Source organism: Octodon degus, unplaced genomic scaffold, assembly GCF_000260255.1.
Source record: "Octodon degus isolate 3935 unplaced genomic scaffold, OctDeg1.0 scaffold00188, whole genome shotgun sequence".
In the NCBI taxonomy this organism is placed as follows: Eukaryota; Metazoa; Chordata; class Mammalia; order Rodentia; family Octodontidae; genus Octodon; species Octodon degus.
This window is the reverse complement of record NW_004524764.1, coordinates 2,551,006-2,568,331: the sequence shown is the minus strand read 5'-3', so window position 1 is coordinate 2,568,331 and position 17,326 is coordinate 2,551,006.

Genomic DNA, 17,326 nt, shown 5'->3' with positions numbered 1-17,326 from the left:
TCAGGTACCTATTCTGTAAGTTGATTATAAACATAATGTCCTGTAAACATGAAGAATAATCTTAATAAATTATAAAGATGGTGTCAAAGATAGTATGTTCATAAACATATAGAAGTAAGCAGAATCTTAACAAATTTCATAACATATTAATGTTCCACAGCTCAAAAAATTGTTTCAATATTAAATAACTCATCATAGTTTTCAGTAAAGAATTTTGCCCATATTTTATGAATCTATCAGATATTGATTATTTATTAATAAAACAAAAATACTTTGTGTCAAATGTTGTCCTTCACAAATAAGCTGTTTTAGTTTTCAATATATTTGAACATCAAGATTTATTCGTACTGAAGTCAACCGCTTTTAAAGAAATGAAGGCAATGAATAATTCAGACATCACTCCTCAATGCATAATAAAATTAAAACTTGCCATAAAATTATTAGAATAATTACATAGGTTTAGAGAGTTTGAGAAGTAGATGGTTTCAGAAAAGGTAACAGGAAACAATATTAAATAAAGCAATAATTCTCATTTGGCACGTGTTTATTGATAAGTTCCTAGAGAAATAACACTATTATTTTTATGTTCTCATCTCTTCTTAAGGATATGATAACTGAATTAGATAGTCAAATATATAAAATAAGTACAGGATCCTCTTCCTACCAGCTAAATTAGGTAGCGGGAATTAAATGTGAAAATTTGTCCCAAAGCATACTGAAAGAAGAAGTTTAATTCTATTTGGAGATTATTTAAAATTAATAGTATAGTAAATACAGTATATTGCAAATCATTGAAGATTGTATTTAGAAAAGTATTTCAAGCATGGAAATATATTCAAGATGGCTGGCCAAATAGCTCAGCGGATTAAAGTGCCTACAAGCAGGCGCAGGGGCCAGAGGTTCAATTCCTGGGTCAGTACCAGCCCCGCCCACAGGGTGCATTGAGACAGCGATTGAGACTGGCGTGGTGGCACACACCTGTAATCATAGCTCTTGGGAGGCTGTAAACAGGCAGATCAAGGAAATATATTCAACTAAAGGCAGAACAAATAGTTTAAAATGTTCCCACCCACTTAAGTAATTTTTAATTTGCTGAAAGAGGTATTTATTTATTTTTGCATCAATAAACTCATGACTTTAATACAAAGGTCCTGAAACAAATTTTCATATGGGTATGGTGACATCTGGACTTGAGAAACTACTGAAAATACCAGAGTACTTGGCTTTTTAGTTGTTGAATTCATGACAGTAAAAGATTTGATGCCGTTTAGAGCATCTGATTATTCCTTTATACTTCAACATCCCCACTGTTAAACAGGAAATTCAGTGGAGCGGTTCTGTACATATCTGTTATAGGTTTCTGCTTTCTGTGTGAAATATGAGTTAATTAAGTTGTTTGGTTTTAAAAAGTAGTTTTAGAGTATTTAATGACATTTAATGTAAAATTTGTGGGATGATGTGATGCTGAACAGCAGTTTCAGCAGTTCGTACAATATTCATTCTTATGGCTTATGAAGATTTCTAAGCTCACTAGTAGAAAGTTCTAGTTGTGCTATAATTTGATACTCTTTAAGGCTTAACATTGTATATTGCTAATTATGAGGTTAGATCCTTCACGTAGCAGATGACCCATGGCATTGCATGACACAAACTTACAGCAGAATAGAATCTTTTGCTGGCATTCAGATGTATTTGGAAGAAAAAGTTGGGAAACAAAGTATTTACTCATGTAAAAGACATTTGATAGATACATACTGTCTTTCTCTGCTTGCTATCTCAGACAAATAGAGAGTAGGAAAACCTTAATTATTTTGTTCATTGGGGTTGCCCTGTCTGTCCTCAATTGTTCTGAGACAAAGCCTAAATAAAATTGATATCTTAACTTTAGCTGCCACTGTTTAGCATATGACCATGAGCAACCACTACATTTACTTATAGCTTAGTTTCAACACACTTTTAATGAAGAAGGTCATACTATTTTAGAAAGTTGCCTTCTGTCACAAATTGTAAGGACTATCACCTTTAGCTTCTATTCTATAATTCGATTTTATATCTTCATCTAAAGCCATGAAGCAGGTAAGTATCATAGACCTATGAAAGACAATAGAGGAGATTTCTATAGGAGAGACATTTCTCCCTGACTTTTAAATTACATGCTAGTGGACAATTTTACTCATTATGGCTAATGTGTCATTTCATAAAAATACAATAGGGCATATTCTCTCTCTATTATTAATGGATAGAAACACTTTTCAAAGAACCAATTGATCTAATGCTGAGTGTAGTATAGACAGGTACCAAATACTGTAGCCAGTAGAGATGGCAGTCAGTTTTGTAATCCAGAAGATAGTGCATGGAATAATTTTGCCTACTATTTATGTTTAATACTTTTGTCATGTGTTTCCCATTTGTGCTATATAAATACTATTGGCTCTGGCTGACCTTAGCATGGGGGCAGGGCATTAACTATCACTGAAAAAAAGGGGGACATAAAAGGAGACATACTCTTTGTTAGTTCACTTTACTCTTTACTTATGAACTCAGACATATGACCAACAGTCTAATTTGGATCTAATCTATTTTTGATGTTTCTCCTCCACTTGACAACCACCAATATGTTGTTATTACTTAATTTACTATTATTATAAAACTTATGTAAAATGATACTTGCTTTAATATGTGAAGATACTAATGTTTTATTTATAACACATTAAGTACTCAGATGTGATAATAAATAAGGTAAGGCATATAGGTAAATAGTTAAATATTATTTTTATGTGGGCATGGAAAATTGTTAGTGTAACATAACAGTGTAAGCTAGAAAACTATCAGTGCTATAAAAAATCACTTTGACATGAAGAACTAAGTGTGATGTTCTTCTCACATTTCAGCTAATCTTGTTCAACAAGTTTAAACTACAAACTTAAGAGTCCTCAATAACTTAAGAAACCATAAAGTCAGTTTTCCAATGTTAGAAAAGTGCTATTAGATACAAAGAATATTATCTAGGGTTTGGTGGAAAGTGCTAAAACTGGCCAGCTTTGTCTCCTACAGTAGGGAAGGAGGTGTTTGTCTGTGCTCGCTGGGCAGCGTCAATGTCTGTTAAGCAGTTTGAATAGATGGAGAATGTGGTAAAGCACTGAGAAATCACCACTTCACACTTGTTTCAACATTTTTTGAAATTTTTTTAATTTTATATTTATTTTTATTTTTTTCCCATAAATTTATTGAGAAACAAATAGCAATGAGACAGTTTCAAACCAAACTAGTAGGACAGTTTCAATAATTAACACATTGTATACATTCTTCCTAGTGGTTAATTGCTGTACAAGTTGCAGACATGATATCCTATTTACAAACACTATTACTACAAATCCATTCATTAAGAGAATGTAACTATATATCTATCCTAACCATTTTGAATACACAGATACAAAATGGTCATTCATTTATGTATCCCCTTTTTTGTTTAGTTCTGTCCTTTGAATTTTATAGGTGTGTTAACTCAGCAAAATATTCTAAAAGAGTCCAGTAGCCCATAATAGTATTGTGTCTTCTGCTTGACTGGCAATGTCAGAAATTGTTGACCCGAGTCCCCTACAGCTCAACATAACAGCATGGCTTTACTTCTTATGTTTCATTTTTATACTTTTCTGCTGGACGGTTAAAACCAAAGTAAAGCAGGACCTATGCAACAAGAGTTGTAGCTTTTGGGTCTGATAAGGTCAGTGAAATGCCCTCAGGATTTATCCTGAGATCCTGTACCTCAGACTGTAGAACCTTTGTCAGTGTCAGCCATGTGGATGAGTCACGGCCATTGCTTGGCCAATGTGCTCTCTGTGAAAGCTTGAGAGAATGTTTTCTCTCCATGTGACTCTCCTTAGGCACACTCTATATCATAGATCACTTTCCTCTTTGGCCCCATAATCTCTTTGATCAGAAAATTTGGGACACTACTGAGTTACATGACATTACAGTACAAGTTGTCATATGTCCTGAGTCTTAATTGACCTTTCAACATTTTGATAATTTGGTGGTAAATAAGAAGTTACACAGACACAAGAAGAAAATGAGAAAGGAATATTTATGTAATGAGTATATTAATAAATTTCTGTTAAACTTGTATGCCACCACTTGAGCAAAAATAATAAAGACTGGCTGGGCAGATAGCTCTGTGATCGAAGGACCTGACTGGCAAACATAAGGAAGTGGATTTGATCCACAGTACTGCATGCTATGCTGGCCTCGCACCATGCTGGTCCCTGAAACTATGCGTGGTGGCACACACCTGGATCCCAGCTGACACAGGAGGGCCACTGTGAGTCTGAGGTGCATAGTGAGACCTTGCACCAAACAAATAAATAAATAGGGGCCGGGGAGATGGCTCAGTAGAATAAGTGCTTGCCTGGCAAGCACAGGGACCTGAGTTCAATCCCTGGTTCAACCAAAAAATAATTAAATGGATATAAATAAATAAGTAAATAAATAAGTCTTAGAAAATAAAGAAAGTACTGAAGAGTGGGTATAATATTTAAATGTTATATGGTATCTCATTAATGTGAGGTTAAAAATGAGTCTTATACTGTAAATTTAGTGTAAAATTAATGATAAAGAAAACTTTGAAAATTCGAATTAAATTATGGAGAACAAGATGAAACCTTGTTTACGTAAAGTAGAAGTGTAGTAAGAGAACCTTTACATTTAATCTACAGTAAAAAGACATTTACCTGCATTATTCAACAACGGAATCCATTGAATCAGGTAATTTGAATGATAGATTAGCAATACCACCTCCATTAAAGTTGCTCCTGATGCTAATATTTTAGAAATCTAATTTCTTTTGATCATTTCATATAGAAAATAGGGGAGGTGGTCCTGGGGATTATCCTAGGGGTTTTTATATATTTGTGGATAATCTTCTTTTGCCCTCACTCATGGCAGTTTGCCTCCCGTCATTAGTGTTTAACATTATTAGATAAGTTTCTCAATAATTGATTTTATTAACTTTAATTTCACAATTAAGTCTTTGAATGTACTTCTTAAAGTAATTTTTGGCAAGATTTTAGATAACTTTTCATTTTGTCTCTGTTTTATAGGTAATCTCAAGAAAATAATAATGATTTTTTTCCTAAAATGCAACTGTGTTTAGACCTCAGCTCTACATATATAGAAACATGGTAGATCAATCTTCAGGGGAGTAATAAGTACTCTTGAAACCCAGAAAAGTCTGACTGTCAAATCTACAATGTATTAATTTAACATAGAAGCCACCTTTAGTCAATCTGAATATCAATGGAAAACATTAAGGATACTTTTCACTTAGCAGCATATCTGTTCTACAGGAAACACATTAGAATTCACTAGGGGCTTCAATAACCAAAGTTGTGGCTAAAGGTACTTAGTGTTTTGAAAATTATTTTGTTCAGTATCTCAATGAGTCCATTGCTTCTTTGAGAAGAAAAAGCAATGATAACAGCTAGAATAATATAGAAATCAATAGAATATATTATTTTCCTAAACCTATTGGTAAAAAATTCATAAATTTCTCAATGCACATTCTTTGAGAATTAAAAAGTTGCACGTATTCCTCATGGTTAAGGTGGTAAAGTCTATCTGAGGTTATGAAGTTTCAGGTAGACGGGGAAAACAATTTCTGGAAACACACTGTAGATCAGAGTACCTCTAGGTAATAATTTATTCTTGAATTTGCTAAGAAAATAGATTTTATGCCTTGTTGATTCACAAAAAATACTGTGTGAATTTATGGACATTTTAATTATCTTGACTTCAATAGTCAAAATTAGAAACAAACATGTAAACATCATATTGTATTTGATAAATTAGTATAATTGTTACTTGCCAATAAAAACAAATTACAGAAAAGAATTTGATACACCCAACCAAAATGATGAAAATAATATGATGTTTATAACATGAGTACATTTTTAAAATTCTTTAAAACAAATCAGTTCATAAATAATTCAGCTCATGCATTTTAAGTTATTTTTCTTTACTTCATTTTTTTTTAAATGACCCAATAAAAGAAACAGTTTTAAAACCTGGATGGCTGTCATACGTTACAGTACACAAGACTATACAAGACCTCCAAATACTCCTAGAGTCCAGATAATGATCAAATTGAGTCTTACTATTACACGTGCTTTTAGAGCATTACAGTGTCAGGGCAAATGTCTCTTTAATAAAATGGCATATGAGCAATACAGTATGAAGTATAAAACTTATTAAATAACTGAAATGACTACAATATATTTATATAATATAAACTGAAAAGCATTCTCTGAAATCACTTTACTTATGCACATTTCTTTTTTATTAAAAACAATATCAATACTGAGACTCTTTGAATTCTCTAAAATCTGATGTGTTTTAAGCTTTTTATCGAAAATAAATTTTGGTGCAAATATTGGTTTTAGTTTATAAACACAGTCATCTAACAAACACAGTTGAAAAAATCAAGTTCCATTTTCCTGCAGTGGAATATTTAGCTGTTGCTTCATCTCTGAGGCCTGTCCTAAGACAACCGGTTATTCACAGAGGGTTGAGCAAAGAACTCACGAGAGAGGAAAGAGATAAAGAAAAATCTTTAGTATAATTAGAAAACCATATGTTTTCTCTCTGCCCTATTTTTCTTGCACTTTGCAATATTCTCTTGAGTTCAATTACATTCACCTAGGCTCTCAGAAAGTTGAATTTGAAGAATGTTTGTTAAAAAAGACTGGTTTATCCAAGTCTCTTAACATGAACACAAAAAGTTAGCCAAGAAATACTGATGTAATTGAGGGGAATAGCATTAGGAATATCTATTTAATGAGACAAATCCATTATTTAATGTTTTAGTCTTATAAAGATTTAAAACAATGTTATGTAGAATCATATCAGTAACACAAAATACAGCCTTAGTGCTAATCAATACTTAAAATTGCCTCACTATAGGTAAATTATTAGAAGTATGTTCTATAAACTTAATTGATAGATCAAGTTGCTCTTTGTGCTTTCACTTTCTTTATGTTCCTTGTTGTTTTTCCTTTCTTAAACATTTCTGAGAATGAGTTAAAATAATTCTCCAATCCTTCATTTACAGATTTCTATAATATCTACAATCCTTGTATGGCATGAAATGTTTTTCTCATTGAATGTATTATAAATTTCATTCCTAGGCAAGTTCTTTCGCTTTAACAAATGCTGCCAGTCTCTGCCACCAAGAGCATTCCTGCCCTATGTTAGTTACCCATTTCTCATTTTGTCCTCTTCACCATAAATGTCACTTTTTCATGTCTCTCTAAATGTTTTACTGTCTTTGTACTACAAAAATTTTAGCCATTCTTCAAAGTCAGATCAGATCCTATTCCTTTTTAAAAATGTTTTCAGTTCTAATTCATTCATTCATTCATTCATGCATGCATGCATGCACACATGAATGTATTCATGGAGTCTGTAAATACTGAGCACCTAATTAGGTCACAGGGTAATCACAGACTGACATGGCCCTGCGATGAAGCATACCTGTGACTGAAGTTTAAAATCTTTCTTTCCTAACTCCTCTTGTACACACAGATTTTGTTCTGAGCCTCACTGTGGATGTTCTTTGGTTTATGATTCATTTTTATCTCACTTAGTAATAATATGATATTCTTCAGCAAGTTTGCCATGTAGGTGTCTGAAGAGACCGTATGACTTAGATCTTTACAGCTCACTGAAGAGCTGGAGCCTAGTACACTAATATATAGCAGTATCACAAATATTTGGTTATACTACTGAAAAATATTTTTTCAAATAGATTTGCTGGTAAGAGCCCATAGATCATAGTGGTCTAGTAAATAACTGTTAGCTCAAATACTAGGGCATGAATTAGAGAAAAATAATGACCATGCTTTAAAAAGCAATTCAATGTAACTTTGACAGTATAATTCCAGCAATAACGAAATGATTCTTAAGAAGAAAGTCTTTCTTAATGCCCCCTACCTCCAGTTTTAAATTCAAAAGGAAAAATGCAGTGTTAAAGTCAATTTCCTTTAAGTATCAAATAATTGGTATTTTGCAAAAATGATTATTGCAGACAGAAAAGAAAAAAAAGAGTATTTCAACTATCAAATTCTCTCCAGGGACAGGTTAGAGAAACTGAAGATCATAGCAGATGTTTTCAGCTATCTAGTTAGCTGGGGCTATGAAGCAAATAATTGTTACTGCCATTATCTTTGAAACCAGATGTCTGATGTCCCTATGAGAGACAACAAAATAATAATGATAATGGTGGAGATGATTTTCAAGCCTATTGCTGAGTTACAACTTAATATTGATTTTTGTCTGCTGACAGGCATGCCAAAATGTTGAGACCAGAGACACTTTTTTTCTTAAATTTCACAGGAGTATTATTTATAATTAAGACCAAATTTATTATTAGCAATGAGTTTTACTGTCACAATATGCTAATAATTTTACAGAAATAGACCTAGGGAAACAACAGTCTTTCCAGAAGTGCTCTGTCAACTGATTTGGGCTTTTTAAAAACTGTTATGTTAATTGCATGACATATTTCTCCAAAATTTCATCTACAAAGGCAGCCTTTTATGAATCTGATACTGTGCGTAGGCTCTGAGAAAGCCAAACTCTTTCTCAGGGTTTCTTTAAGGGCCCAATTCATTTTGAAGGTGGCATACTACCTTCTTGACAAAATATCAGCTGGCCAAAATTTAATAGGAATTTTTACCTACCAGAAGATTAAGGATTCCAATAATACAGGTCTTTAGATGTGCTTGATTGCCAAAATACTGTCGAATGAATTCAACCAGACATGCATTCTCAAGACTGCAAATAATTTATTTGCTTTCCATAACAATATTTAGTTTGTGAATTTCTCTTTTTTTTTGCTAGAATCTTACTACATAGTACAGGGTAAGCCCACAATCTCCTCAAACTATCAGTGGTCTCCCTGTCCCAACCTCCCAAGTGCTAGAATTACATTTGCATGCCACCATGACTGGCTTCATGATAGAAATTATAATCTAATCTTTGCAGTTGAGTTTGTTGTTGTTGAAAATATATGCAGATTTAAATACAGTAAGCTCTTTAAGGGGAAACAATAAGAGTAAATAATCACTAAGCCAACTGATATGTACTTAGAAATCTTAGATACTTATAGCTACATGCAATGTCTCGTGTGGGTTGGGTGTGGAACTTTGAACCTTAACTACACGATGTTCTCTACAGATGGACATTGAGAGCTTGATGGGAAGTTCCACCAGAGAAGCACAGCCCCTCATAAAGCATTGAAGAAAGAACATGGCTCTGCCCCTGAGAAGGCTCTCCTTCCTCCTCCCTCATGCCTGCAGCCTGGGGAGACATGCACAGGAAGTACAATGAGCTGACTGTTACCACAGCTAGGCCTTCCTGACTTCCCTAAGGATAGTTTTTTGTTTGTTACTTTCTTTTCCCATTTAGACAGGAACATGCTATGCAGTTCAGGCTGGCCTTGAACTCATGATATATCCCAGGCTATCTTGGAACTCATGGTGATTCCTCTGCTACAGCCTCCCATGTGCCACCACACCTAGCCCAAGATCTATGTTTTAAAATGTGACTTTTGCTTATATTTATTTAGCTGCAAATAAAAATGCAATTTATAAACTTACTTTTAATGTATTTTATTCAACTTTTTTTTTTCACTAAACCTTTGTTTCCTGATCATTCCAAACAGTCATGTAATCTTCCATTAGTCTCATTACTGTTCTGGAAACACTGGGTGCTAAGACCTTCCAGGTCATCACTGAGGAGGACAACTGACCATGAAATGTTTTATAATTTTGAGTTGGAGAGATAAGGAGAGATCATATTGGGCACCAGGATAAATGTAGGATGTAGACAAGAAGAGAGCTGAAGTACCTTATCGGAAATTTGAGAACATCTAATAAAAGTCCCAGATAAGTCACAGATTTATACTATAATTTATTAATAAGTGATATTTCAGTCTCTCCATTTTATCTTAGGGTTACCAAACTATTGGAAAGTGTACTGTGTGTGTTTTCTACTTTTTCTATACTTTATGATACATTTTTTCCAATGGAGAAACAATAACTTTTTTTTCCATCATTATTCATAAAAATTTTTATATTTCATACAGGGTATATTAGCAGTATCAGAATATAAGTAGAAAATGTTCATGTGAAGAATAAATAAATAGCTAAAAATATCTAATTACCCCACAAACAGTGAAGGGGTCTTACATAGGAACTGAGACTTTTTATCATACCTTTTTACATGGCAATCAAGAGTGTCTAGCAAGTCATTTTGTAAATGCATGCCTATCCTTACACCTTCCCTGCTCTGTGGAAAAGCAGGTATACTAAACAGTAGCAGGTAAAGTGCCACTGTAATCCTACATAAATTAGATTTTAGTTCTGTTGATCTTATTAGATTTATTATTTATCATTAGCTAATGATATGGCTTAGGATCAATAACTATCATTAAAACTTAGTATTCTTACTTCAGAGGGAGGAATGGACTATATAACCAACAATATTTTAATGAAAAAATAATGCTTAAGAATGCTTGATTTATAATGCACTATTAGATAATATTTACAATTTCCTTGCAGTCTTGCACAAGGGATACCAAGCTAATGTTGTAGTTGGGATCAAGAAAAATGCTCTCTCAATATCTCAGACTGAAGTTTTAAGTATAAATTTCAAAGTGAGAAGTGAATGAGATTAAATACCAACTGCGTATCACTCTATATGTGATATAGGATATATAATATATAACTTACATTGTAGTAGTTTTATAATGGAAATATATGACATAGTTAGTGCCATTAATCAAAGTCGGCTCACTCCAAGAAATTTTTGGAAGCACAGAGAGGTTTTGGTTTTACCCTTGCTGGATGAGGAGCTAGGACCAGGCGTCTGTGAGCCTATAATGAAGTTCCAGTTGGTTCTATTTCTGATGGTCATTGGTCAGTGAGGCCATCACTTTTCTAAATTATATGCACACATTGATTCAACTACACACAGCATTATGATTACTTGTCTTAGATGTATTTAAGAGGAAAAAAAAACTTCTGACAGCTGTTGTCATGCTGGTACGAAGTTTCTCAGGAGTCTTCAAGAAATGAAGTAGTTAACTTGATAAAAATCTGTTCTGTTCTGAGAATATTTGATTATATTTATACATCCTCCTTTAACTCCCAAGCCACAGAAAATTAAATCTCACTGCTTTTTTCCCATAAGACCTGAACTTATAAGATTTTAAAAGATATAGTGATATTATAGCTGCTTCAATTAGGAAACATCTTGATTCTAATAAGTGTTAGAAGAAAAATCTTTGCCAGTTGGATATTTTCCAAACTCATTTATAGTCAATTAAGAACTTTATTTTTAATCTGCAGAACCATTCAAATCAGTAATTAGAAAGCATGGTTGGAAAAAAAGCTCACTTGCATATTAGCTGTGAGAATAACAAGAAAGGAATGAACTCTTCTTTTTTTCTCGAGCTGCATTTCATCTCTTTCACTCTGTATTACATCATGCAGAGCAGAAATGAATAATAAGTATAGTGTGGAAATACTTTTTGTCACTAAGAAACAATAGATCTAACATAAGAATTGTACATGAAATATTTTTCTTGTGAATACTTTTTGGGTGTATTTAATGCATAAGGAAAAGATGTAAAATTTCAAAGTTCATTGGCCTTCAGAGATTATAAACAAATTTTTCCAGAATAGAATGAAATGATCTCAGTTGTTCAGCTCAGAATCTGCCAAAATTGAAATGGCCATGATTATTGGATTGTATCTTCAGAATCAAACTTTGAATTTTTGTTTAAAACTTCTCAGTTTACAGGCAACTTTTCACTTTATACAGTATTTTTACTTTCGTATGATCATTGACAATAACTTTCTCTACTTGGCTTTTGCTTTTGAGGTTCTGATAGAGCACAAAATAACTTGAAGCTTTTACAATTTCTACTGCGCATTCTCAGCTGTCAGCCTTCTGATACATGATGTGATTGGTTGGATTGTTGAATGACTGAACCAAATAATGGAAACATTTACGTCCTTGCTTTGCTGAAACTGAAGAAAATAAGAGACACTTAATGTTGTTGTGAAGATGTGTTCTTCTATTCTTATCAGAAAACATAAGTTGGAAGCAAAATAGACTACAAACACTGTGAAACAAAGACTGACAAGATTGGGCTGGAGAGATAGCTTATTAGTCTAAGCGCCTGTCTGACCAGCCCAAGGACCAGGGTTCGATCCCCGGTACCGTATGTCATGTCAGCCCTGGAATGTTGAGCATGCTGTGCCTGCCACTGAAACCAGGCATGGTGGTGCATGCTTGTAATCCCAGCCCTGGGGAGGCTGAAACAGCAGGATCACTACGAGCCCTTGCTGTGTGGTGAGACTCTGTGTCCAACAAACAAATAAACACATTTAAAAAAAAAAAAAAGTCAAGTTTTTTTAGAAGTTAAATTTGATTTGTATTCAATAATGAATTGAGAGAAATCTATAAATAAGTTGTCTGGGAGAGACTTGTTCATTAAAACAAAATTGCTAAGAATTTTCTTGTGAGAAGCAACCTGTGATCAATGAATATTACTTACTTAAGCTAAAACTAAAAATAAGTAACTATCAAGACTGTGTTCCACTGCTATTAAATTTACAAGATTCTGTGAATGGTAAAAAATGTCTATGCTTAAGACTAAATTTTTAAATTAATAATAAAATTGATATAATTCTAAATTTCTTCTAAGTACAATTTTTGCGGGTTTTTTTTATAGTAGTTTAGACTGAGCTCTGTTTCTACGTGTTGCACCCAGACTGTTGATAAGTCGTTAGAAAGTGACGTTTTCAAAATATGATTCTGCCTGAAGCAGGTGGGGTCAGAAAGTTTGACGACCCTGATCTCCATAATATTCCTAAATACGTCTATATAGATTCTAATAGAATAACCTCAGAAGTATCAGCAATTCTTTATCATCATTTCAATGCACTAAAAATCTTCCAGTTGAAAACATTTTTGTGTTTCCAATGTGATCCTATATCAAATGTAGCTCTTCCATATGACGTAGTCTGTGATACGGCTTCTCTCTGGATGTTCCCCCCATAGTCGCATGTAGTCATAGGTGGAACTTTTCAGAGGTGACTTGATTGAGGGTGTGAGGTACTGGAATCGAGAGGCTATGATTACTAGATTAGTTCACCGCTCATTTTGGCACAGCTCTTAGTGCGATCCGGGGTGCTCCACTCTAAGGGTGTGAAGCCTGGCTAAATTATTTGGGACAGAAATAGGGTCCCTGTGCATCTTGTTGCTTGTCATTTACTTCTTGCTGCTTCTATCTGCTCGGCAATGCCCCTCTGCCATGTCACCCTGTCTTGAAACCAGGCCACTATCATCTGAAACTTTCATAAACTGTGAGCTAAAGGCACCTTTCCTCCCTTAACTTTGGGAGTTGGAGCACTTTGTCTCAGCAATGAGAAAAGTAACTAAGACGAAGCATAAATCAGATAGCCTCATGGGGCAGCATTATCACATTTTTCTGTTTTGATATAGTTTTAATGTCTGTAATGTTGCTCTGGAGGGATCAGCCTGAGGAATCTATAGAAATTGTTTGTGTTTATGCATGTTTCCTAATGAGATTGTATTGATTTATGCATTTTGATGACTTTAAACACAGGAAGGGGTCAAAAAATAAAATCTTTTGTATATGGGAAAACATTTAGAAACTAGTCCAATTGTCAGTCTGTTGCTGTATCATACATTCATAGAATAGCTTGCTTTTACTTTCAATGCACCGCAATAATAATGACCAAGAAAATGAAAGCATATTTTTTTGGCTTTGTTGGGGTGAGTCAGCTTTACTACAGGTAAGTTAAAGGTATTAGAGCTTCATTGTGGTACCTCAAAGAATGTGGTCGTTAGATCTAGCAGGGAGTATTTGTTTTCTTTTATAGAGGCTGAATGACTGGAAGATAATAAAAAAAGACACAGCTGCACAAGTGTTTCCTGTTTTATTGCAAATTTGCTATATTTAGTTAGAAAAAATTGAAAATAGCATTTTAAATTTTTGTTATATTTCAGATGCTATTCCAAGTCCTTTCAAAGAATTTTGTCTTTAAATTCATAACAGTTCTATGAAATAAAAATACACCTGACTTTGAGTTTACTTAAATGAAATTTAAGATTAGGGAAGAACAGCAATCAACCATGGTCATATAGCTAGGTGACAGTTAGAAGATTCAAATTCAAGCAGCCTGACTCTAGAGCCTATGATTTTAATTCATACTCAAAACTGCCTTGATACAGATTCTAGAAGGACAGTTAATAGAATTCAGCACTATCTGCACACATTTCCCTCAAAAGTATATTTATGAATCCTATAAAAAAACTTGTATTCATTTAAATTTTATGTGAAATGAATGAGAGTTAAATATTAACAAAATTATATGATGAATGAACCATGTGGATTTATAAGTATTTAAGATGCATAGAGGAATAGCATCCCAGTGGTTTGGCTTATTTTCTGTTCCTGCCACTTTAGAATCCTTGTGTCAAAAGTACCTGAGTGAAGTAGTCATCCACACCCTTCTCTTTTATGCTGTGGATCTGGCTTCTTTTCTGTTTGGATCCAGCCTTGTGCAGTGTCTTCACTGATAAAAATGTGTTGCTACTGAGGGTTCCTACATTTGCATACGCTGAGTATCTTCTGCATGTGTCTTTGCTGCATGTGCCACTGCTGCTATTCCATTGCCTTACTTGTAGTCTTACATCTGTTTCTGTCTCTGCGTTGTCATTATGCTATGAGTTGGGGAAGCCTATGTATTTTGGACCAACGACTCTAAAGTTTTCTTTTAGGTATTTGTGGTTTGATGGTGCATATCAACATGTGTGTAGACCCTCTGTTTCGTGTTGCTTGCCAAGATATGCTTCACTCTTTGACACGCACAAGTAAAGGAGGAAGTGCTTGTTTTGTATCATGGTTTCAGAGATTGCAGTTCATGGTCAACCGGCTCCTTGTCGGAAGCCTCATGGTGCTGGGGCACTGCGGGCAAAGGCTGCTCCCCCATCGGCAGCCAGGGAGCAGGGAACAGGGGGCAGACCTGAGGAAAGGTGTTCAGGGACCACACATAACTCCCAATTCAAGCCTCTGTGACCCACCCAGGCACAAGTGGAAATGTGCTTTATTAATCTGCTAAATTTTTAATAATCTGGTCAAGTTAACAGTCTACCTGAATGATTGCACTCTATATGCTAAATTTCCCATTTGTTCCTTTGTCTGATCTCATTCTATGACTACAAACTCACAGAAAACTTTCGACCATCTTTTAAACTTTAAAAGAGGAGGTCAGGTGCAAACGGTGGCAAAAATGCATCTAGTCCAAATGCGACATCCTGAAATCCTCCTCTCTGGGACTCACTCACTCCAACTGGCTGTCAGTCGTGTCCTGGACCTTGTCCCACACTGACTGCACCACCCTGAGGTCAGGGGATGAAGAAGTTATGCCAGCAACTGCAAAGAAAATGTAGGGAGAGGAGAATTATGTTCTTGCACATCGGAGTCTTTGTGCAAATTCTCTTTGTATTTCTACTGGCTGGAAGGATCTGGAATTATCTTTTCTTGACATTTCAATATTAAAGGAAAAGAGGTATAGATTTAGAAAGCACAGGGTTTAGATGGAATAGACTTAGAAATGCATAGGATTCAAGCAGATTGTATTTTGTTTCGTTTTTACTTTTGAATTTGAGTGCTCTGTTTAACACAGAAGAAAATCGACTGATGGCCCAGTATAGCTCATTCACAAACTACTTTCAAATTCAGAAAAATTCAGAAAAAAAGTATTTGTTAGATAATGTAATGACTAAAAAGAGTTAGAAAGAAAGGCTGTCATTCACTTTCATCTCTGCTAATATTTCCCTGGAAAATAACCTTGTTATACGTGGTGCCATAACTTCTTGCCAAAATCCATGTTTTGGACTATGTATCATCTACTTGAAAATATTTCAACATTAACACTGTAACATATATGTATTAATTCAAACTAGGTTACATTAAACTATATTAAATCAGTTCCTACATCAGAAATGACCAATCTACAGTGAGCAGAGAGTCTTCCTTGTGATCATGCCTGAATTTCTAAGCAGCCACACTCTTCTGCAAAATGTCATATTGAAGAGGTGGCAGTGGAGGAATGGTTTTTCTAAGCTTGAGAAATACTAGATTTTATGGGTTTTTTTTGCTGAAAATGAAGATATTTAAATTTATTTTTTGATAGAAAACTTTATAGAGATGTAGTTGATCATCAAGTTATAAGAATTGGAAGAAGCTAATGACCTTCATTTTTAATATTGGCATCCATGTCTCTATTTCTATGAATTCTTATCTCATTAGGTAAAGCAGGATTTCTAGTTTTTTCTTTCTTTTTTTTTGTATTTTAGGGAAGGGTCTACAGGGTGTTCAGGGTCTCACTACTAGATTGGACTCATAGTGATCTGCCTGTTTACAGCTTCCCAAGAGCTGGGATTATAGGCGCACGCCACCGTGCCCAGTCTCAATTTCTGTCTCAGCGTGCCCTGAGGGCGGGGCCAGCATGGCAAGCTCAAGAATTGAACACCAGGCCCCTGTGCCTGCTTGCAGGCTCTTTAGTCCACTGAACTATTTGGCCGGCCCTAAAACACTTTTTATCTTTCTTTTTTTCTTCAGTACTGGGGATTAAACTCAGGACCCTGCACCTGCCATTCTTTGGAGCTCTCTTCCCAGTCCTTCTAGTTTCAAGATCTAAGTACAACCGTGAATGAATACCATTTCTGAAGTACTATTACGAAATCCCTGGACAAGTTTCACACACGAAGTAATGGCTAGTGCATGAAAAAGGGAAAAATTATGTGACTTCATCAAAGTTTTAGAATAGGTGAAAAAAGGACCTTCACTTTTCTAATAGTTGCCTAATAGATATCTGTAGACATGATACAATCTGAACTAAGGCTTCTTTTTCATTATAACTAGAGACAACACTATGCAACAATAGCACAGCTTCATATCCCTTTAATATATTTTCTCCTACTCTACCAAAAAAGTGCTTTCATGCATAATCAAATTGGCTCAGATCAGCTAGTAACTTTTGATTAAACATAAACTGCATTTTAAAGGGTTTTGTTTTTTTGTATTTTTAGTACTGGGGATTAAACTCAGGACACTGCGCTTGCCAAGCAGGCGCTACTAAGCTATCTCCCCAACCCCCAACCCCCATAAAATGCATTTTACTTATACAATATTTTCAAATTGCTTTCCCACTAACAGATTTAACATTTTTTT